At 41.8% G+C, this 24,607-nt stretch overlaps 1 protein-coding gene across 2 annotated transcripts in view; it reads right to left on the minus strand.

Moving 5' to 3' along the window:
- The window catches only part of NFE2 (nuclear factor, erythroid 2), a 119,765-nt gene that overhangs the window by 59,547 nt on the left and 35,611 nt on the right, over positions 1 to 24,607 (minus strand). The window contains exon 2 of one of the 2 annotated variants that reach the window (XM_033939198.1): positions 10,041 to 10,223. The exons of the other annotated variant lie outside the window; for it this stretch is intronic. The gene's annotated coding sequence lies outside the window, so the exon portion shown is untranslated. The remainder of the gene's footprint in view (positions 1 to 10,040; positions 10,224 to 24,607) is intronic. 2 annotated transcript variants of the gene reach the window in all.

Genomic DNA, 24,607 nt, shown 5'->3' on the forward strand with positions numbered 1-24,607 from the left:
GTGGAGGTTACTTAATAAACAACCTGGCTTATAATCAACAGAATTTACATAAAGAAAGACTATCTATCAAAAAAGATCCTTAAAGTCGTAAACTCCACAAAAATCCTATACCAAGTAGTATATGGTTTGCTACCACTCTCTGGGTGAAGAAGAACTTCCTTACGTTTGTACGCTATCTATCCCCTTTCAACTTTAGAGAGTGCCCTCTCATTCTCCCTACCTTGGAGAGGGTGAACAATCTGTCTTTATCTACTAAGTCTATTCCCTTCAGTATATTGAATGTTTCGATCATGTCCCCTCTCATTCTCCTCTTTTCAAGAGAGAAGAGGCCCAGTTTCTCTAATCTCTCACTATACGGCAACTCCTCCAGCCCTTTAACCATGATATACATATGTTTAACTCATGTATTGTAACACCTTTACTGAAGTTCATGCAAACCGCTCTGAATTGACTCCCAAGTCATTAGTAGTGATATAGAAGCGTCCAATAAACATAAACATCATGATTTTGCAGTTTCCTCTAAATCAGTGGTTCCCAAACCTGTCCTGAGGGACCCCCAGCCAGTCAGGTTTTCAAGATATCCCTAATGAATATACATGAGAGAGATTTGCATATAATGGAAGTGACAGGTATGCAAATCTCTTTCATGCATATTCATTAGGGATATCTTGAAAACCTGACTAGCTGGGGGTCCCCCAGGACAGGTTTGGGAACCACTGCTCTAGATCCTCAGATGGACTATGGCACTATGAGCCAACGGTGATGCGTATTTTGCTCACTGTCAGAGTTATTCCTGGATATTCAAAGCCGGCCCCTGTCCTGATTTTAGTGTAAGATTGTAATTCCTGGTTATGGCCTACTTCTCAATTGGAAATCACATTGAACTAAAACTCAAATCCATGCTAAAAGGCCACTTTTCGGATTGGATTGAATTTAATATTTGATACTCCATTATTGAGATAAGTATTTAGCAGTGTATAATAAAAATCTTATTAAAATACAATATAGTCACTTCACAAAATCTATTAAAAAACCCAATAAAACAATAGTTCAAATTAACAGAACCAAGTCAATCACTGACTTAAGCTGCCTCTGGGCTGGACGACTAGGCTTTCCTATGCCAGGCGGCCAGGCGATGATGGTCTGGAGGCTGAAATTTAAAGTTGTGAATATAATTTTTACGGGGGTGGGGGAGTTGGTGATCACTGGGGGGTCTGTGTTATGTGTTTGAAGTGCTTATCTGGTGAGTTTAGGTTGGTCTTTGTGACTTAGACCATGTTTTACATCAGGGGTGCCCACACTTTATGGGGTTGCGAGCTACTTTTATAATGACTAAGTCAAAATGATCTACCAACAATAAAATTTAAAAAAAAACACAAAGCACACTGAAAGGCAGAGAAAATGTTAATTATTCATATTCCGGGTTTTTTCAAAGAGGTCATGGCAGATGACTCTATGCAATGTCACCTCAGTAACAAAATACAAAAATAGACAAATACACCCCCTCCCTTTTTACTAAACCACAATAGTAGGTTTTAGCACAGGGAGTTACGCTGAATGCCTCGTGCTGCTCTCAATGCTCATAGGCTCCCTGCGCTAAAAAACGCTATTGCGGTTTAGTAAAAGGGAGCCATAGTGCAAAATATAGACAGCAGATATAAATTCTCAAAACCGACACATTTTGATCACTAAATTGAAAATAAAATCATTTTTTCTACCTTTGCTGTTTGGTGATTTCATGAGTCTCTGGTTGCACTTTCTTCTTCTGACTGTGCATCCAATCTTTCTTCCTTTCTTTCAGCCTCCTGTATGTTTCCTCTCCTCCAGACCTCATTCTCTCCCCCAACTTTTTCTTTCTGTCTCCCTGTTCCCCTTCTTTCTGTCTCCCTGTCTGCCCCCTTTCTTTCTTTCTCCGTGCCCTCCCCCAAGCCTCGGTTTGCTGCCACCGCCATTGGGGAATAGCCCCCAAGTCACCGCTGTCCCAAGCTTTCCCTGCAGAAGCGTTGCGCTGACCAGCATTCCGCTCCCTGACGTCAATTCTGACGTAGGAGAGGAAGTTCAAGGCCAACAAGGCATTTCTCCTCATTCCATCCAGCCTGAGCCCCATCTCTCCTTGATCCAGCATTTCCCTTCTGTGTCTGTCAGAATTACCATTCCACCTATTTTCCAGCATCACCCTTCTTTGTGTCCATCTCACCTATATCCTTATCTCACCACTTTTTCAGAATCTTCATTTGTCTCTGTCCTTGTCTTTATCCCATGTTCACCATTTGCCCTTTCAATGTCTTTATCTCCCCCCCCCCACACACACTTTTTCAGCATTACTTCTATGTCTCTATTTCACCTCCTCTTCATGTCCCCTCTGTATCTCTATCCTTATTCAGTAGGTCCTGCTTACTCTTTCTCTTCTTTGTGTCACTATCTCCATTTTCAGCTTTCCCCCCTTTTCCTTTGTTAATGCACCCTGTAGCCAAAATCTTTCCACCCTCCCTCCACTCTGGCCCAGCCCAGTATGAAATATTTCCTTTTGTTTCCCTCCCCTCTCTCTTTCTCTCTCTCTTCTGCTCCCTCACCCACGAGTCCTGCATCTGGCCCTCTCCCTTCTACCTGCATCTGGCAAAACCCCCCTGCTCCGCGGCTCTCTTAAGCAACTCGTCAGCAGCGGTGATCAAGACAAGCTGCCGACATCGAGGCCTTCCCTCTACGAGTCCCGCCTTTGTGGAAAAAGGAAGTTGAAACAAGTGGGACTCGCAGAGGGTAGGCCCCGACGTCAGAAGCTTGTGTCGATCGTTGCTGCTGAGTTGCCGAAGAGAGCCGCGGAGCAGGGGGTGTGGCCGGAAGCAGGTAGAAGGGAGAGGGCTGCTGGAAGATGTAGAAGTTCCAGAGTATGACACCGACCCGGGCCAGGATGATTTCTTTTTCAGGCTGTTGCTGCTGCCGCCACCACGCCCCCTCCCCCCCCGAAATGACAAAAACAGCCTAATGCCCGGCGTCGGCGTCTTTGACGTCGGGGAGAGGAAGGCTGATAGGCACGGTAGATCGGGACGGTAACACGAGTCTATCACAGAGCCCGGGATGGGTTCTGCGATCGACTCACGTTGCCTTCCTGAGCTACTGGTCGATCGCGATCGACGCATTGGGCACCCCTGTTTTACATGGTCTAAGTCACAATGTCCAAGTTCCGTGACAATGAAACCGATGGCGCAGTGCGCAACGGCCGTTAAGCGAGCGAATAGAATGCTAGGTATAATCAAGAAGGGTATTACTACCAGAACGAAAGAAGTTATCTTGCCGTTGTATCGAGCGATGGTGCGCCCACATCTGGAGTACTGCATCCAATATTGGTCTCCGTACCTTAAGAAAGACATGGCGTTACTTGAGAGGGTTCAGAGGAGAGAGACACATCTGATAAAAGGGATGGAAAACCTTTCATACGCTGAGAGATTGGAGAAACTGGGTCTCTTTTCCCTGGAGATGAGGAGACTTAGAGGGGATATGATAGAGACTTACAAGATCATGAAGGGCATAGAGAGAGAGTGGAGAGGGACAGATTCTTCAAACTTTCGGAAAATAAAAGAACAAGAGGGCATTCAGAAAAGCTGAAAGGGGACAGATTCAAAACGAATGCTAGGAAGTTCTTCTTTACCCAACGTGTGGTGGACACCTGGAATGCGCTTCCAGAGAGCGTAATAGGCCAGAGTACGGTACTGGGGTTCAAGAAAGGATTGGACAATTTCCTGCTGGAAAAGGGGATAGAAGGGTATAGATAGAGGATTACTGTGCAGGTCCTGAACCTGTTGAGCCGCCGCATGAGCAGGCTGCTGGGCGCGATGGACCTCAGGTCTAACCCAGCGGAGGCATTGCTTATGTTCTTATGTTCTTACTGCTAATTCTATAGTCAAAGTTTGCTTCCATAATATTGCTGAAATAATTCTGTTATCAACAGTTTACGAAATGACAAATATGACAAACCATCAAAGAATCTGTCAGACAAAGAATTCCATATTGCAGGACCTACATTTTAAATAAAACCCTCTGCTTCTCGTGCGAGAAAGCGTATGATACTTAAATCTGGCGATGAAAACAGCTCTTTGCTAGAAGAGCGCAAGGATCTCTGTTTACTATATCGTACTAACTTATTTGCCAAATATAATGGAGATTTCAAATGCCATGCCTTGAATACTATACATAATAGCTTGAACTTAATGCATTGGTCTATAGCAGCGGTCTCAAACACGCGGCCCACGGGCCGCATGTGGCTCTCCAGGTTTTATTTGCGGCCCGCGGTCTGGAGTCAAACATTCTCTTCCTTTTGGAGCAGCAGCCGGCTCGTTCGTTCAAAGCCGTGGGTTGGCGGCTCCTTGCGCTATCCACTCCTGCATCGGAAGCCTCTCTGATGTCACATCAGAGAGGCGTCAGACGCAGGCACGGATCTCGCAAGGAGCCGCCACCCGCGGCTTTGAACGAACGAGCCGGCCAGACACGCTGCTGCTCCAGTGGCGTACCAAGGGGGGGGGTCCACTGTTCTCCCTAGAGTGCGGCTCGCGGCTCATCTAGAGCAGTGGTGCCCAACCTGCTTCCCTTCCCTTCTCACTGCTGCCATCGGGGATCAGGCCGGCACCGTGTTCTTTGATCTCCCTGCTTCTCTTCCCTGCGGGGCCGACCAACTCTCGTGGCCCGACGTCAATTCTGATGTTGAGAGGATGTTCTGGCTAGCCAATCGCTGCCTGGCTGCCCGGAACGTCCTTTCCAACGTTAGAATTGACGTCGGGCGGTGAAAGTTGGTCAGCCCCATGCAGAAGAGAAGCAGGGAGATCTCGGCCTGTTCCCAATAGCGGCAGCGGCAGCAGCCTATTCTGCGGCGGCGGTGGCATGGGGAGGGCAGGAAGGAAGGAAGAAAGAAAGAAAGAAGGAAGGTGGGATGGGGACAGGGAGCCAGAAAAAAAAGCAAAAAACGGGGCACGGAGGAAGGAAGGAAGAAAGAAAGAAGGAGGGGGGACAGGGAACCAGAAACAAAGCAAAAAATGGGGCACGGAATCAGAGAAGGACAGACATAGAGAAAGAAAGAAAAAGTTGGGGGAGGGAATGAGGTCTGGAGGAGAGGAAGCATACAGGAGGTTGAAAGAAGGGAAGAAGTATTGAATGCACAGTCAGAAGAATAAAGTGCAACCAGAGACTGATGAAATTACCAAAGAAAGGTAGGAAAATGATTTTATTTTCAATTTAGTGATTGAAATGTGCCAGTTTTGAGAAAGAAAAGATATTGAACTTTAAATGTGGGTGCTGCAGAAAAAAATAGAGTACTTGGAGGGCCGCAGAAAAAATAGTTAATGTCTTATTAAAGAAATGACAATTTTGCATGAGGTAAAACTCTTTATAGTTTATATATCTTTCCTTTTAACTGTTAAAGGAAAGTTTTATAAACTATAAAGAGTTTTACCTCATGCAAAATTGTCATTTCTTTAATAAGACATTAACTATTTTTTCTGCGGCCCTCCAAGTACCTACAAATCCAAAATGTGGCCCCGCAAAGGGTTTGAGTTTGAGACCACTGGTCTATAGGCATTAGGCAACCAATGAAGTTTATATAGAACCAGAGTGATATGGCCCATTCTTTTGCTACCTGTTAAAAAAGCCTTGCTGCTTTCAAATCCTAACTCCAACCCACTTGCAAAGCACCTATATCTGTTTGTCATTCCCTCTTTAGTCCCCTATTTATTTATTTAAAACTTAATATACCGCCTAGAATCACAGCAGTTTCCAAATAAACATACATAGATCGAAAACAAAAACAATACAAATCATTCTTCAAAATAATATCAACACATATGACACAAAACCTACAAATTCTTCAATAACATATTCAACTATTCGTTAATGCCTTCCTATATTAATGCCTTTCTATGGTAATCCATAGTGGTTGTTACTGCTTCTTTGGGATTTTAGGATACAATTCTCAAGAATTTTCTGATATGAACTCGACTATCAATGCCTTCCTGTTATACTACTGTTGAAATTTGACCTGCTAATATCTGTTCATGCTTTCCTGGAATTTTGTGATCCAGTGTGGGGAAGATGTTAATAATGTGTCCGATTAGTTTGTCTACCTGTGTTACACTTGTAGTGATCGTAGGGAGCTCAAGATAATGTGTATGTAATTTGTAAACTGCATAGCCAATATGCGGTATATAAAATTTTAAATAAATAAATAAAATGTTACAAAAATGCCCAAACAATGTAGGAAAGACAGATCATAAGTATGCGTCTACAAACAGCTTGGTTTTCAACAATTTCTTAAAGCTGTAATGGTCTGCACATAATCTTACTGCTTTTGGCCAATCAGGGACTTCTTTAGGCTCCTCCCGCTTTAGTCCCCTACCCTATCTGCCTTATCATTTCCTTTGTAACTCCCTACCTGAGCAGTGTGTGTCGATTTACCTTGTTGTCCCCTTTGTCATAATTAGATTGTAAGCTCTTTCAAGCGGGGACTGTGTCTTGCGTGTTTAATGTATAGCGCTGTGTGTGTCTGGTAGCACTATAGAAATGATAATTAGTAGTAGTATTGAACTTCTAATGGGGTGCATTAGTGATTCATAAATATTAATGTAATGCAAAAATGTTGCTTATCCCTGAAACAAGCAGTGGATTTTTACCAACTCCATCTTAATAATGGCTTATGGACTTTTCTTTTAGGAAGGTAGCCAAACCTTTTTTAAACCCTGCTAAGCTACCTGATTTTACCATATTCTTTAGCAAGAAACTCCAAAGTTTAACTACATGTTCAGTAAAGAAATATTTTCTCCGGTTTGTTTTAAATTTACTACTTAGCAGTTTCATTGCATGCTCCCTAGTCCTAGTATTTTTGGAAAGAGTAAACAAGTGTTTCACGTTACCCATTCCACTCCCCTCCCTCTCTCTCTCTCTCTATATATATATATATTATGTTAGAGGTCTTTTTATTAAAAGCTGAAGTCAACATTACAAGAAAATGTAACATGCATCAAAGTCCCAAAATGTTACAACCCAATAACAAGGAAAATTGAGGACGTCACAGGCAATAGACTCCAGAAGAAATTATACAAGAAACCAGATAGATCAACAACCTTATGACCCAAAAGTTTAAACATAACACCTCTCCAAACAACTCATCATTCACAATCCCTGGCTACTATATTAATGCCAGATCCCTGATAAAAAAAACAGATTTAATCAGGGGCTGGTTAATGCAAGACCAACCAAGTTTATTACTAGTAACTGAAACCTGGTTGCAATTACAGGATGACCCATTAATACAAGACTTTCTTCCATATGGATATAAAATACTCCATCTAAGCTGAAAGAAAAAAGTGGAGGAGACGTAGCAATCATCTAGAAGAACTCTTTTGAAGTAACCATTACCAATGATTACCTCTCAGAATCACTGGAAATCATAGCATGTGAAATAAAAGACCTCTCCCTAAAGGACAAACTAATCTGTGCCATTTGCTACTACCCACCAAGAAAATGGATAGAAGCCAAAGACCACTTCAGTACCTTCCTAATCAATCCAATGCGGCAAGACAAAGCTGTTCTAGTTGCAGGAGTCCTGAACAGGGCTCCTTTTATCAAGCTCCGGTAGGCAGTTAATGTGCAGAATACCACGCGTTCAACCGCCTGCCGCCCTAGTCGCTAACGCCTCCATTGTCGAGGTGTTAGTTTTTTGTGTGCCGCGGGAGTTAGCGCGTGATGAAATGTCCGAAGTGCTAACCCCCATAGTGCACCTTGATAAAAGGAGCCCTTAGTGGTTCTTAAACCTGTCCTGGAGGACCCAAGCCAGTTGGGTTTTCAAGATATCCTTAATGAATATGCTAACACCAGCTTTGGCAGAATACATTTAATCACAAAATATGAAATACAATTATTTTTCTACCTTTTGTTTTTTGGTCATTTTATTAATTATATCATGTTGGTCCCAGGCTCTGGTTTCTGTTTGTATTTTGTTAACTCGCTCACCAGGGTCTCCTGCCCAGTTGACGCTTTCTTCTTTCCCCATGTTCTCCATCCATCTTTCGTCTGTGTACCTTCCCTTCCACTGCCATATCCAGCATTTCTGTTTCTTTCCCACTGTCTACTATCTCTCTCTCTCTCGCTCCTGCCTTGTACCTTGGGTCAAACCTCTCTATTCTCCTCCATGCAACATCTCTCCCTTCCTCACCTCCATTATTATGTGCAACATTTCCTTCTCTCTCCCTGCCCTCCACCCTATGCCCAACATTTCTCTTTCTCTCTTATCTATGCATGTCTCCCTCCCCTCTACCATATGCAAGATTTCTCCCTCTCACCCCTTTTTAACTCTTTGTTTACTCCTGGCAGTATTCTGTGCAAAAAAATTCAAAACTTTGTGCTCAAAATTAGCACATTCTGTAAGTTTATTTGTCAAAATTTAAATATTTTTGCTAATTATTATCGATATTCCATTTAAAACAGTTAAAATAAAATTTTTCTTCTACCTTTGTTGTCTAGATGTTTTATTTTTTCATAATGTTAGTTCTAGTTTCTTTTTTCTGCTTTCCTGCCGTCTGCTAATTCTCCTTTAAGTGACTGCTGACCATTTGCCTTTTCTTCTCTCTCCTGTCTATTCCCTCACTACACCTGCCTCAGACATATTGATCATTCCTTTTTAGCTCTTTTCTGCCTCTTTCTTACCCTTCTCCTCTTTTTCACTTTTCAGCTACCTATCAAATTTCCATCTTCTCTCCCATTCCCCATCTCACTCCATCCTCAGCCCTCCATTCCCTTTCATCTTCAATGTACCTCCATTTCTACCCTCTTATTCATTTCCTTGCTACTCTCTCTTCCCCCTCAGGGTTCTACCATTCTCAGCATATTCCTTCCTCAACCTCCACCCTATAGCCCAGCATTTCCTCCCACAGCAATGGAATTGAAGGAGACTAGGCCCCTAGGCAATAATATATAGCAGTGCAGATAAAACTGTTAATAGATCCAAAACTGAAAAGCAAAATAAAAAGTTACACTTTTTATAAAACATAAGAATAAAAATCACTAGAAGCCCTGAAAATCACTTGGCACTTCTAAGAGCAGAACTTGATTTTGTGTTTCTGCAAGGCAGGATGAATTTTAAGAAAATGCTGAAAACTCAATTATTTGCCAATGCCTTTTTATGCTAAGGCATATTTCAGTTGATAGTCGCCTTTTAGAATTTTTCTGACATCAATGTATGATTTAAAGCTTGCTTGTATTTTTGAATTGATTGAATTTGTGCTCTATCCCTATTATAACAGGGACGATTAATGATGTTGTTTAGACATGTCTATGTTATATGTGATAATCGGAGGGAAACGAGATTTTATGTATGTGGTTTGGAAACCACATAGTTGTATGAGGTATATAAATTTTTAAATAAATAAATAATGTAAAATCCTAGTTCCTGGAAGACCGAGCTTCACTTGGAGAAGTAGGGTGAATGAACTGCAGGGGGAGGCAGGAGCAGTAGCTACAGAGTCAGTGCCTTATCAACTTTCAGTCCTGCTTTCCCCTGCAGCCTATTGGCTGGCTAAGGTTTCATACAAATGTCTGACCAATGGGCTGCAGTTATCTCTGTATCACTTTCCATGCCTACCCCCATCTTACATTAACCTTAGCTGTATTCTCCCTTTTACATTCCATTCCTCTTTCCTCCTTTCACAGAGACAGTGCCTTAGCATCTTTCAGTCCTGCTTTTCCATGCAGTCTATTGGGTGGCTAGGCTTCTTAAGGAATGTCTGACCAATGGGCTACAGGGGGAAGTGGGAACATCAGAAAAATCCCCCAAATGAATTTTGCCAAACTCCAGATCTAGTTAAATTGCTTTCTTGCACCTGAAAACCCTAGATTCACTCCATTTCATGAACATCCTTAGGGTCATTTTCAAGATATAATTTACTTACATACATACAAACGTATTATTGCTCACTTTATAATATATACAGTATATTTACGACAACTTGCAGTTACTCCTCAGAAAACCTGCAGAAGACATTATCAGAGAAGGTTGTCATTACCTGAAGAAGAGGGGAGCTTCAGTTTACAGTGCCTGTTTGGAATTTTCTTTGCAGCCAAAGGATAGTATTGCTGGCTAGTTACAACTCTCTTGCCAGTAGGGTGCAAATATTTTATAGGTTAAGGTCCCCAAACCTCAGGTCTTTACTGTACAGAATTTGTCGCAAGTTGACTGACTCCAAATCCTGAAGAATAGATGGAACAAGAATTGAGCGATGTCATTGACACATCACATAGCCTTACTGGGAACTGATGGGAACCTTCTTGACATCGAGAATGGTAGCTATAATAAGGGCAGTTCAAGCACATGCAGAGGTAGCAGTTACTGTACCTTGGAATAGTGGCTTTCTGTTTTCAGTTTTGGTCAGAAATCAGTTACATAATCCATTCTCAACTATTGTCAGGCACCGCAGCCTTGGTATCACTGCACCATAGTTTAGCTAGCTATTCCTAATTACTATTACTATGGGGCTTCTTTTACTAAGCTGAGATAGTGTTTTTAGCGCATGCAGAATTTTAGCACATGCTAAACCCGCGCTACATGGCTAGAACTAACGCCAGCTCAATGCTGGCGTTAGCGTCTAGCATATGCTAAAACCGCTAGCTCAGCTTTGTAAAAGGAGCCCATAGTGTTATATAGTTTGCTGAATCCAAACAAATTCATATTTAAACTCCAAGGCTGGAAATTGTTTAAATAAATGCCAACTGTGGCATTTAAATAAAATCTGGATGAAATTAACTCCCCCTTTTACAAAACTGTAGTGCGGTTTTTAGCGCCGGCCTTGGCAGTAACGGCTCCGATGCTCAGAGTTATTTTTAAATTCGGCTACATTTGTTATAAAGCACTCTTCGGACTTCTGCCATCATACTTATCCACCCAACTAAAATTATTCTCATCAAATAAGAACGCAAGAAACTTGGGTATGTTTATGTACCCTGCTCTGAAAGCCTGTCGTTTTAAAAGTTTCTTAGACAAAACTCTGGTTTTTCAAGTGGGGAAAATTAACTCTTGGCTGTGTCCTCTAATTGCCCAATCCCAATCTTACCTTGAGTGCAGAAAATTGATAAAAACCTATTTGTTTGGTAAATTTATGACTTCCCCCTCTGTATTCGCGGTGGTTAGGGGCAGAGCCAGCCCGTGAATATAAAAAAACTGTGAATAATATTTGTGCCAGGTCTGCCCATAACCCCCGCTTCCCCCGGCTATTTTAAGCCCTGAAATCCCCCCTTTTTCATTTTTTGGGCTATTTTAAGCCCTGTAAGTCCCACTTAAGCCTTACCTGGTGGTCTAGTGGGTTTTCAGGCAAGAGTGATCTTCCCACACTCCTGCCCTGTGCAGATCGCTCACAGGAAATGGCTGCCTTGAACTCCCGTAGTCTCTCGAGCCATTTCCTTTGAGCGATCTGCCCATCTAGTCTGCCCACCGCAATGACCCTCCCCCACCTATTCACTGAGTTAGGTGGGGGAGGGTCATTGCGGTAAGCAGACTAGATGGGCCGTGGCCCTTATCTGCCATCTATTTCTATGTATGTTTCTATGTATGATCTGCACGGGGCAGGAGCGTGGGAGAATCGCTCCTGCCCCATAAACCCGCTAGACCACCAGGTAAGGCTTAAGGGGGGGCTTACAGGGCTTAATTAATAGCCCAAAAAATGAAAAAGCATTTTTTGTTTTAAAACCGTGAATAATTGAATCCGTAGATACGGAAACCGCGAATACGGAGGGGGAAGTGTATATTACATTGTACTGCATCATATTGTATTTCACTGTATTGTATTCCATTGAATTCTACTGTATTTTGTGTCTTCATTGATATGTCTCAGTTCTTTTGCTGTAAACCGCCCGGAACTTCCAGTTGGGCGGTATATAAGAAAAAAAAAATTATTATGAGCGTCAGAGCTGTTACCGCTGTAGCTGGCGCTAAAAACCGTGCTACTGTTTTGTAAAAGGGGGAGGGGTAAATGCATTTCTTACAAGGGAGTACTGAAAAGTTCTCAGCCCGACCTACCAACTTCCTAAATTCTGAGTATTATTTTGCCACTATAGCATTCCAAACACTCAAGCAATATCTTCTTGAGAGTACGTGTTTAGCTTTTAACGAAGTATGTTAAATTTCTGTTATTTTCCGCAATAAAGTACAGATATTGAAGATTCATTTAATGAAATACTGCATAAAATGTCTTTTTATCAATGTATCATTGCTGGGTGTGAAAGCATAAAAATTATAGCTATAATACCAAGAAATTTGCTCCATTAAGCAAAAATAATAACAAACACCAGGATGGGCTTTAAAGAATTTAAAAAAATTATTTTCTGATCAAGTACAATTAAGTTAATGGGAAAAGCTTCAATTCGCACAGTTTTTCCAGCTTTGTAATTTTGAAATGTATAAGTTTTCCAGTATAATTTTGACATATTGTTTTTGTGTGGTTTATTTTTATTATGTATGTTTAATTGTTCCCTGCTCTGAATAAAGGTGTGTTTCAAATAATAAACCTTATACTACATAAATTATCAACACTATTGGATGGGGCTAAATATCTGGATACAACAGGCAGCAATTTTTCTGTCCTACTCATAATTTCATCAGACTAGTTATTTGTACAGTGGTTTGAACATTGCTGCTAACTGGATGATTCTTGCTTCCTCCCATGTGCTGTCTTGGAGTTATCTATACAGTGCCAGGCCGCCTGCAATGATTTTCTGCAGCACACTATGGATGTTGCCACTGAAAATTAACAGCCTGAGTCAATAGCATGTATCTGGAATGCAGATGCTGCACTCTGGATAAATTCATTTGAATATCGGGCCAAGATTTACTGTAGGAATATCACACCATACTCATTTATTTAAAAAATTTCTATTCTAGGCAGAGTACAATGAAACATACATAATAAAAATGGCAAACTCAAGACAACAGCAAAATTACACTGTTAATACATTTCTCATCAAGAGATGTATATTCACCACCGAGTCCAAATCTATGCCGTAAACACCTCTGCTTTCAAAACAGTTTTCAGTTGTTTCCTGAAAGAGCAGTTATTCTCTGTCTTCCTGATTTTAGAAGATAAATTATTCCTTGCTAAAATGCTTGCCACTGAACATGATCGCTTAGAAATCTGACACGAGAACTTAGTGGCTGCAGCCTTCTTGAACGATGTGAGCGAAGAAAATGATTTGGAAAATATGATTTCAAAGGCTTTGTAAGATAAGGAAAAGCATCGCCTGACAAAGTTCTATGAGCTAAGCAGAGAATATTAAGCTTCATTCTATGCAAATCCAGCTTGTTCCCATACAAATGCATACTGAGGAGTGTGTGGCGCAGTGGTTGGATCTACAGCCTCAGCACCCTGTGGGTTCAAACCCCGCGCTGCTCCTTGTGACCCTGGGTAAGTCACTTAATCCTCCATAGCCCCAGGTACGTTAGATAGATTGTGAGCCCACCGGGACAGAAAGGGAAAAATGCTTGAGTACCTGATTGTAAAAACCGCTTAGATAACCTTGATAGGCGGTATATAAAAATCCTAATATACTTGAAACTTGATACTATAATTATAATAATGATGATAAGTATCAGTTTTATGGTGATACTGGACATACTCTGCCAGAAATTCAGTGCTATTTAGCAGATAAGGAATGGCTCCTGGCCAGCTAAACAGTGCTATGCAGTATAACCGCGAATATTTAGTGGCAGATTATTTGCAGTCAGCGGCTAGGGCGGTCATATTCAGTGCTGTACAGTGTTCAATGGTGACAAGCATTCAGTTACAATACATCCCTGCCACAAAGAGCTTACATTCTAAATGGCTATTTATAGTACGCCCCGGGCAGGATCAATTCTTCGTAAATCCTAAGCAAACAAGCACATTGGGGCCCCCATCATAATAGAAATGCATTTCAAAAATCCTACAAATGGGGCCCTCTTAGTTCTCGCTGCAGAGGAAAACCAGCAGAGGATGACGCAAGGTACGAAATGCTGCTTGTCGGTTCTTCCTGGCTCCTGGAGAACTGTGTAAAGGAGTGGGAAGAATACACTGACCTCTGGCCTCCCCCCCCCCCATCTATTATTTCTGTCAGCAGCTTTTTTTATCGAGGCAAAAATCTCCCTGGGCAGCAATTGAGATCTATGCAAGAGAATGACTCGGAGACAAATTTTTCCCCGTCCTCGCGGGAACTCAATCTCCCCATCCCGTCCCCGCGAGCTCTTTTCCTGTCCCTGCCCCATTTCTGCAAGCTCTGTCCTCATCTGCGCAAGCCTCAAACACTTTAAAATAATAAGGCAGAGCTTGCAGGAATGGGGCAGGGACAGGGATAGCACCAAAACATGCAGGGATGGGATGGGGGAATTGAGTTCCTGCGGGGACAGGAGCCAAATTTGGCCCGTGTTATTCTCTAAACTATGCCCTAGGCGTGTGCCTAGTTTGCCTATGCATTACTTCTGCCCTGTGTATGTTAACACTTTGTAGCATTCAACATGAAGAATATACCAAGTCAGGACATTTCTATCATGTGTTCTAAAGCAGTGTTTTTCAACCTTTTTACACCTATAGACCGGCAAAAATAAAAGAATTATTCTGTGGACCGGCATCGGTCCGTGGACCGGCGGTTGAAGAACACTGGGCTAAGTCGTGGGCCAGACCCCGCCCATCTCTACCCAATGTCCACCCCAGACCCCGCCCCCATAATAGTACTAATTGCACCTTGCACGTCCCTTGCCTCATCTGACATTGCAACGTCAGAGAGAAGGCTTCCGGTTCAGGCACAGGATGCCCGTAGGAGTCACTGAATCAGTTAGGAAGAGGGAGCTGGCTCGAAGATAATGCCGCATCGATCACACCGTGGACTGGCGGTTGAAGAACACTGTTTTGGGCCTGATGCACATGCTGGCCCTGTGGACCGGCAGGAAATTTCTGTGGACCGGCACTGGTCCATGGACCGGTGGTTGAAGAACACTGTTCTAAAGCATCCAAGTTACCCAACTGCATAGAAGTGTAGCCTTTGTTTAGCCAGTCCTGCTTTTTAACTTTTACCCCAAAGCAACGTGGTGTTTGCAGCACTTAATTCCACTTGCTCAGTTGTTGCTACAGGTTCCACAACTTTAGAAATGTGGGTTTGTATGTAGGATTTGAATATGGCCAAAAAGGGAGCTCAGTAAGTAAATTCAGGCATACAGTACGAGGTAGAAAGTTAGGGGGAGAGCCTCAAAATGTTTGCTTCATTTCCTGTATTGTTTTAAGTTTATTTAAAAAATTTGATTTGTTCGCAAAATCATAATCCAATGCGATTTACAAATAATGATAAAGTTGGGGTAAAAAAGAAAACCACATTGATTAAACCAGTTAATACAACTTTTGACCAACCAAACACAACAGGGAAAAAAAAGGATTAAATACAATTTGCAAACAAAATAAAAAGGGCATAGGTAATGAAACAATAGGATGGGAAAAGGTTACCTGCTCAATTTTCACTTAACAGCATTATTAGTCCGCTAAAGAGTATCCTGATTATATAGAATTCAAATAACTCAGTTAAAGGCGTCCGTAAAAAGCCAGCTTTTCAGGAGACCTTTGAACTTACTAAGGGGTCTTTTTATCAAGCTGCGGTAGGGGTTTAACGCGCGTAGTACTGCGTGTTAAACCATCTGCCATGCTAGCCGCTAACACCTGCATTGAGTAGGCGTTCGTTTTTTAGCCGGCCGCAGGGGTTAGCGCGTGATGAAATGTCCGATGCGCTAACCTCACTAGCGCGGCATGATAAAAGGACCTCTAAGTAATTTTTCTTCCCTTATATTGATTGGGAGCGAATTCCAAATTTGAGGGGCCGTGACAGCAAAGATCGTGTCCCTCCTTGAATAAATGAGTCTTAGGGTTCCTTTTATCAAGCTGCGCTAGCGGGGTTAACGCACGTGACTTTTCATCACGCGTTAACCCCTTGCACTGGCCAAAAACTACCGCCTGCTCAAGAGGAGGCGGTAGCGGCTAGTGCGGCTGGCGGTTTAGCGTGCGCTATTACGCGCGTTAAACCGCTAGCGCGTCTTGATAAAAGGAGCCCTTAGTGAAGGGACTAAGAGGAGAGATTTTTCTTCCGATTTTGTGGGGATATAAGGGATTAAAAGCCTTTCTAAGAATGCAGGAGCTTTGTCTATGGAAAATTTTCTTTTTTTTTTTTTTAACAAATGTTTTAGGAGCAATATCGCTCTTAGTGGGCACTTTATTGGAACAGCAGCCACACTTTCCTGATAGTGTGGCACATGCCTGCAGCAACAGTCCTCACAGGTACACACAATTCGAAATGATTCTCTGCATAGCCAAAGAATTCTTCAATAGCACTTTAACATACCTGAAAAATACCATCGACGACCTAAGTACGTGGATGATGATAATCTTTCCCAAACTGAACAAATCTAAGCCAAGACTTGCTACCGAGCACAGAGCTAGAACTGTCCACTGGTGAGTCTAAAGCTAGAGAATAACTCCAAAGTGCTGGGAGTGACCCTAGACTCGAACTTTACCTTCAACACACACATTACCACTTTTTAAGATGAGACAACTGAGGATGATAAGACCAGTCCTGACCGAAACCAGCTTCAGGACAGTACACTTCCCCCTCCCTATTCGCGGTTTCGATTATCCGTGGTTTTTTCCCCAGGCCCCCCCCCCCCTCAGAATCAAACGGCCCCGGGACTTGGAGGGAGGCGATTGGAAGCGGCCGGGGGTGTGTGTGTGGGGGGGCAATCGGAGGCGGAGTTCCTGATTATAGTCTCATGAGACCACGAGAACTCAGCAGCATGGCTCTGCACGGGGCAAGAGTGTAGGAAGATCGCTCCTGCCCTGCGTCACTGCTGGACCACCAGGTAAGGTCCGGGGGTGGGTCAGAGCCGGCCAAAAGTTATTCGCAAATTTTCCCTATTCGCGGGCCAGCTCTGCCCCTAACCCCTGCGAATAGAGAAGGAGAAGTGTAGCCCAATCTGTCCTAATACCATACCTGGACTATTGCAACTCACTATATTGTGGCATTATAGAAAAGGAATGCAAGCAGTGGTGTAGTGATGGCAAGAGGCGCCCAGGGTGGAGCCATCCCTTCCCCACCCCCTTTCTGCGCACATCCCCCTTCCCTCATACCTCTAGTTGTTCACCGCCACGAGCAACAAGAACTTCAATGTGCTCCTTGCGACCCCATCGGCTCTCCCTCTGATGTCATTTCCTATGCACGGCCCCTGGAAGTGATGTCAGCAAGCGAGATGATGTGGTCATGAGGAGCATGTTGAAGGGGGGGAAGGGAAGGGGTGCATGCATGGCGAGGAGAAAAATGGAAAGAGGCGGGGGCAGAGAGGAGGAGTGGTGCCAGCGCCCCCACCAACATGGCGCCCAGGGCAGACCGCCCCCCCACCCGCACCCCCTTACTATGCCACTGAATGCAAGAGGTTTCAACTACTACAAAACATGAATTCTCAAAACATGAATTCTCAACGAATTCTCAAAAAGAACCAATATGAGAGGGCAAGTCCACTATTAGAGCAACTACGCTAGCTGCCGATGAAAAGAAGAATCCGGTTCAAGATAAGCTGCATGGTCCACAAAGCAATCTATGGAGAGAACTCAGAGTGACTAACTTCTGACATTCAAAGTCCCACATTCCTTCTTCAACTTACGCACTACGCAGTACTATAAACTATCCTTCACATCTCCTCAACAAGTACTGCGAAAGAAGATATTCAAAACTACCTTGGAATACCAGGAACCTTTCATTTGGAACAAACCACCAATATACCTAAGACAACCCATCAACTATCTTGAATTCCAGAAGAAACTAAATACATAACAGTACCTCTTTTCACTAAAGTCGCATTCTTACCCTTCGCCCCTTCTTCCTAAACCAATGCTCCTGCTAACAATGTAGCTTAAGAACTTGATCTAAATCTTATTGTAAACCGCATAGATTCCTTGCAGAAAATTGTGGTACATAAGACATTGTATTGTACTGAGTATACACTATTTGCAACACAAAAAAAGAACCCTGAGGTTTTTTTCTCTGTTGTTTCAGGCTATAAGGGATGCAGTTGACAACTGTAAACTGCTGTTAAGCTTCCCATGGATAAAGTTGTATGGTAGCCATATTAGTAGGGTTTATGGCTCCAGAAAAAGGAGAATGGATTGAGACATCCGGGTTTTACATACATTGCTTTCAATGGAAATAAAACCCAGATGCCTATCTATTCTCCTTTTTCTAGAGCCATATGGTAACCCCACATATTAATCCACTTTAAAGGAGATATATAGAAATAATAAAAAAAAAAATTAAGGTGTTTCAAATGAATGCATCTCCCTAGTAGAAAGGGTAGAGTCAGGAGTTGGTGATGAGTACTGTAGCTTAACTCCAGCTAGTGAAGGCCAATGGAGAATGCAAGGTTAATCCTGTGATGCTAAGATTGCCAACTGGATCCAGATTCACAGGACAGGATTGATCCAGGCTTGATTTTACCCTGTTGCATGCAGGGACTTGTAGTTCTTTTTTTTTTTTTTTTTTTTAAGTATTTTCCCATTTCATTTCCTAGGAAAAGCAAGACTATATGTCCCAGCATGCTTTGGGGCAAACCCAGGACAAGATCAACTCTACCCTGTAAATCTGGAACCAATTTGCAGCCTTATGTAAACTTTATTATAGAAAAGTGCAAAGGAGAATGAGGAACAGACAAAGTTTGAGAAGTAAGGCAGGGCTGCCCAAGTCCGGTCCTCGAGATCTACTGGCAGGCCAGGTTTTCAGGATATCCACAATGAACATGCATGAAAGAAATTTGCATACCAAGAAGGCAGTGCTTGCAAATCTCTCTCATGCATATTCATTGTAGATATCCTGAAAACCTGGCCTGCCAGTAGATCTTGAGGGCCGGACTTGTGCAGCCCTGAAGTAAGGTGTTGAAGGCAGTGGTTTTTGTAAAAAGGATAGTATATACTTGCTTATTATGTGTAATAGCAGACTATAGGGGGGAGCATGTGGCACAGTGGTTAAAGCTACAGCCTCAGCACCCTGGGGTTGTGGGTTCAATCCCACACTGCTCCTAGTGACCCTGGGCAAATCACCCAATCCCTTCCCCCATTGCCCCAGGTACATTAGATAGATTGTGAGCCCACCAGGACAGACAGGAAAAAATGCCTGAGTATCTGAATAAATTCATGTAAACTATTCTGAGCTCTCTTTGGAGAACAGTATAGAAAATTGAATGAATGCAGGGAAGTGAGCATGAATTTGAAATATTTATTTTATTAAATTTTTTTTTTTAATTCAGCTTAATCCTAAACAGAGTACAACAAACATACATATCTTATATAGAAAATTAGCAGGGGAAAGATTTTAGCCAGAGATGCTGTGCAGAACAGATGTAGGAACACAAACTCTGGAGGTGAGCCAATGCTGGTGTTTAGTATGCATAGAGGATGCAGAGGGATGAGGCAAGTGTGTCCCAAACAGAAGAACAGATAGTGATGTAAGTTGTAACAAACTGAATCTTCAACACACCCGGACAAGGCTGCAGAGGAGAAGAGAGGTAAGGCTATATAGGAAAAGATATAAAATGCAATAGCAGATCAGTGTTTCTTAACTCAGTCCTGGAGTACCCCCTTGCCAGTCTGGTTTTCAGGATATCCACAATGAATTTGATTTGCATATACTTCTTCCATTATATGCAAATTTCATTCATGTATATTCACTGTGGATATCCTGAAAACCTGACTGGCAAGGGGGTACTCCAGGACCAGGTTGAGAAACACTATAATAGCTTACAAGCAGGGGAGTCAAACTGTAATCCCAAAGGGCCACAAGCAGGTCAGGTTTTCCTGATATCCCTAATGAATATGCATTGCCTTCATTTTATGCAGATCTCTCTAATGCATATGGATTAGGGATATCCATGAATCTGGCTGGGTTAGAGCCCTCCAGGATTGCAGTTTGATACTTGTGGTTTGGAGATTCCTGAAGGTGCTGCAGTGACTGGATGAACCCGTGGGGCATTATGATATTTACAAGATATTTCTCAACATAAGCTATTTGATAGAGGAAGTGGACATTTCACAAGCAGGCAAGGGCGGCTCTTTAAGGTTACTCAACCACTCAGCCTCCCACCTCCCTTCCCCATACCCTCTGTCTCATGGGAAAAATAAAATCACATAGGTTATATATATATATTTTCATTTCGATATCAAAAGCAGATCTTCTCTGGGGTATGGTTCTCCCAGTTAGAGAAGGAAGAGGGGAAATGGTTTAGCTACACATAGTTATATTTCTGAGTGAGAGAATCTCAGATGTCCATCCAAACTTGTTTGAGGTAGAGTCACTCAGGAAGAGAATGGAGGAGTGGTCTAATGGCTTGTGCCATGGACTAAGGCCCTGGGAAACCGGGTTCAATTCAAACTACAGCTCCTTGTGATGGTGGACAAGTCACTTAACCCTCTATTGCTTCAGGTACAAAAATTTAGATTATAAGCCCACTAGGGACAGAGAAAGCACCTGCATATGTATACTATGGCGTAGCCATGGGTGAGCACAGGCTTACACTTGTTATTCTGGATAAATGAATACTCCTCTTATCAACACATCATTTCATGGCCCCCAGCATGTCCTTGCTTACAAAATAGTTTATAAGAAAACTCAATAATGATGATGGATTGCACGGCTATCTTATTTGAGGGCAGTTTCAAAGGCATGGTTTAACATTCATAAATAGAGCTTCCAAAAATTGTTCAACTGATACTTTATGCTAGCTAGACATAGTAAGGCAGGGGTGTCCAATGTCGGTCCTCGAGGGCCGCAATCCAGTCGGGTTTTCAGGATTTCCCCCAATGAATATGCATGAGATCTATTAGCATACAATGAAAGCAGTGCATGCAAATAGATCTCATGAATATTCATTGGGGAAATCTTGAAAACCCGACTGGACTGCGGCCCTTGAGGACCGACATTGGACACCCCTGTGGTAAGGGGTATTTTTGATAGGACATCTAAGTCTGAGTTTGGACATTTTGGAAAGATGTCCAGAAATCAAGTAGAGAAAATGTCCATTCTCAAAACAGCAAGATGTCTTATCTTTTTTTTTCTTCTTTTTAATGAAAATGACCTATGTAGACGCTTTACGGTCCTTAGTACATTTATCTTTCTTGGCCATTCTTGAATATATATACATCCACATGAAAAATGCACAAAAGAAAGTTTTGTAGACCTCAAAGCAGCCAGTATTCTGTTCACAGAGAATTAAACACTGCAGAGGGGCTCTCTAGAGGGTACTGCAGTGACTGTCACATTCCAAAGTCCCAGGCACACGTCACTATAAGCACTATAAGCGCTCCAAAACCCATCCAAAACTTCCTGTACTCACCTGTACACCCTTATGTCTGCAGGTGTCATCTTAATGTAGGTACAGTAGGATTTAGAAGGCTCACCATATAATATAAGAACGATATGGTGACATCTGTACCTGGAACTTTTAATGTGAAATTCACTGCAATAAACCTTAGGATCTCTAGGCTCAAATGTCTGTGTTAACATCGGAAGCTGCTTGGGCTGAGAACTTTTCGACCCCTCCTAATACAGGCTAGAATGTAATGTTTTTATAATATCTCTGGGTGGTGGGAGAGGGTCGGTGACCACTGGGGTATTAAGGGGGGTCTTGCCTTAATCCCTTCAGTGATCATCTGATTAGTTTGTGCACCTTTTTAGCATTTAGAAGCTTTTAAAACAGGTCTAGCTCCAAGCATCTAAAAACAGCACAGGACCTTTTGTTAAAGGTTTGATTATCCCTGACGAATGTCCAAGACCTAGGTCCTTCCTAAGCCAACCAAAACACGCCTCTAATACACCCCCTTAAGATTTGGAAACACTGGAAACAAAACAACCAGAAAGATGTCTAGAAAGTCTGTTTTGAGAATGTCCACTTGGACGTTTTGACAAGTAAGACGTCCAAGTGCTGGTTTATGCTGTCTTTTGGACGTCTTTTTTGAAAATGAGCCCCAGTGGAATTAGAAAGGGTACAGAGAAGAGTGATGAAAGTGATAAGGGGATATCACTAGGGCTAGGGCTCTTCAGATTGGAGAAGAGATGACTCAGCAGAGATTTAATGGAGGTCTATGAAATACCGAGTGGAGTAAATTACTTGTTTACTCTTTTCAAAAATACTAGGGCTAGAGGACATGCAACGAAACTACTAATAAGTATCAAATTTATAACAAAATAATAATAATAATAACTTTATTTTTATATACCGCAATACCACAAACAATTCAGAGACTGTATTCAGACAGCGATATTACAAAAAACTTTCAAAATTCCATTAGCATGGTAAGATGAATCAAATTTTTCCTGGAAATGTTTTGGAAGTATATCATGGCAGAAATGGAGTCAGAAAAATTTGTCAAAGAGGAATTGCTTGTAGATACAGCCTTTCAAGGATGGGAAAGCAAACAAGTGGGCACTACATGTACAAGTTGTGCCTAGAATTCAAAATGATGAGATAGATAGATTGGAGATGAGCTTGTTATGGTTTTGAAGCAAAGGCAAGCAAACTTAAAAATAACCCTTGCTTCCACGGGCAGCCAGTGTAGTTTTTTGTAATATGGACTTAAATGATCCGATTTCTTGAGACCGTAGAAGAGATGGACTGCAGCATTCTGAATGATTCTCAGTCATTGGATGGTTTTCTTAAAAGATCCCAAGTATATACTATTGCAATAGTCTAAGATACTTAAGATCAAAGATTGAACCAGCAGTCGAAAAGAGAAGAAGTCAAAATAGTGTTTAATGGTACGAAGTTTTCATAAAGTGAAAAAAAAAATTTTAACCTGAGAGTTAGTGTGATCTTCGAAAGTCAAGCTTCGGTCCAAGATGACACCTAGGATTTTGATGGTAGAATTAATTGGGTTGTCTCACCCATTTAATCTCAAAGAGGTATTCGTGATCTTGTTATTAGGACTTGCCCAAAAGAACTTAGTTTTATCTGAATTCAGTTTTAATTTAAATTGCTTAGTCCATTGTTCTACCTTAGTAAGGACAGATGAGATGAATTGTTCTGTCTTTTGAGTCAGTGAGGTTATGGGAATAATAATTGCAATATCATCCGCCTATACATATATATGATTTCAATTTTAAATTGGATAAAATATTTCCCAATGATGCCAAATAGACATTGAAAAGTGAAGGGGAGAGTGGGGAGCCTGAGAGAAAGTTCTTTCGCTGTAAACCTGGTAGATATGGTTTTTTAAGAAACCCGTAAACCAATTTAGTACCTGTCTGGAAATGCCAATGGAATCAAGGCATCTAAACAAAATATCATGATCAACAAGGTCAAAGGCACTGCTCAGGTAGAACTGCAGTACCAGTGCACTTTTTCCTAGGGAAAACAGATGGAAAAGATGATCAGTCATGGAAGCTAAAATTGTATCGGTACTATGATTTGTACGAAAACCAGACTGAGAGTCGTGGAGGGTGTCGAACTTCTCTAAATATTTCATGAGATTGATGTTAACCAGTCCATCCATTGGTTTAAGAAAAAATGGTATGTTGGTAATAGGTCTGTAGTTGGCAGTCAAGGAAACAGAGTCCTTAGAATTTCTAATAATAGGAGTCACAAGGATATGACCAAGTTCCACTGGAAATTTGCAGGTACACATGCATAAAGAAACCCAATTAAAGAGTTCAGCCTTAAAGGGGATAGGGGCTGATTTCATAATAGTCGGTTGACAGTTATCCAACAGGCAATTGGATTTTACATATTTTGAATATAGCTTGAGGAATTGGTTCCAGTCTGGATTTTCAAAATGATTCCAGATCATATCAACAGCTGAACTTTCTTTTCCTAAAGGAATTAAAGTGATTGGTAAATCTAAGCTTGAACCTCCAAGAGACGATCTCAAATGAATTTTTGTAGCAAAATAGTCGGCTAGATTCGCAGCCAAAAATGAAAAATCTGTGTTAGAACGATAAAATATTTCTTTACTCAACATGTAAATAAACTCTGGAATTTTAAAAAACGTGCAATTAGTTATTAAGATGAACTTGAAAAAATTCCAGGAATAAGCAGCATAAAATCTGTTTTACTGTTTTGGGATCTTGCCAGGTACTTGGACTTGGATTGGCCATGTTTGGAAGCAGGATATTGGGCTCGATAGATCTTTGATCTGTCTGGGAGCAATTTCTCCAAATGGGTTAATTTTGTGTATAAATATATAAAAATAACAATTTGTTCAATAAGATAATCAAAAATTGAAATTTGTTATAAGGTGTCCAAGGGAAGGCGTCCCACCAGAGACTATGCAGATTAAAAAATAAAATGGAGAAAAAAAACTCAAGCAAACATAGCAGCTACTCACATTAAGTAACTTAAAGTTGCTTTAAATCATTTCATTGGCATAAAAAACTCCACTAATAAACCACACCAAAGTCTCAAAGTAAGGGAAATCCCTCCAAATGCACAAAAATTGATTTATGTGCTCATTCGGGACTCAGTCCATTTACCCCTCGCTGCTGTTGGTATTCAATATTGATCCTTAACTTCAAACATAGTCAAACATGATCCCATAAAGAA

The sequence above is a fragment of the Geotrypetes seraphini genome, chromosome 3 (assembly GCF_902459505.1).
Source record: "Geotrypetes seraphini chromosome 3, aGeoSer1.1, whole genome shotgun sequence".
Classification (NCBI taxonomy): domain Eukaryota; kingdom Metazoa; phylum Chordata; class Amphibia; order Gymnophiona; family Dermophiidae; genus Geotrypetes; species Geotrypetes seraphini.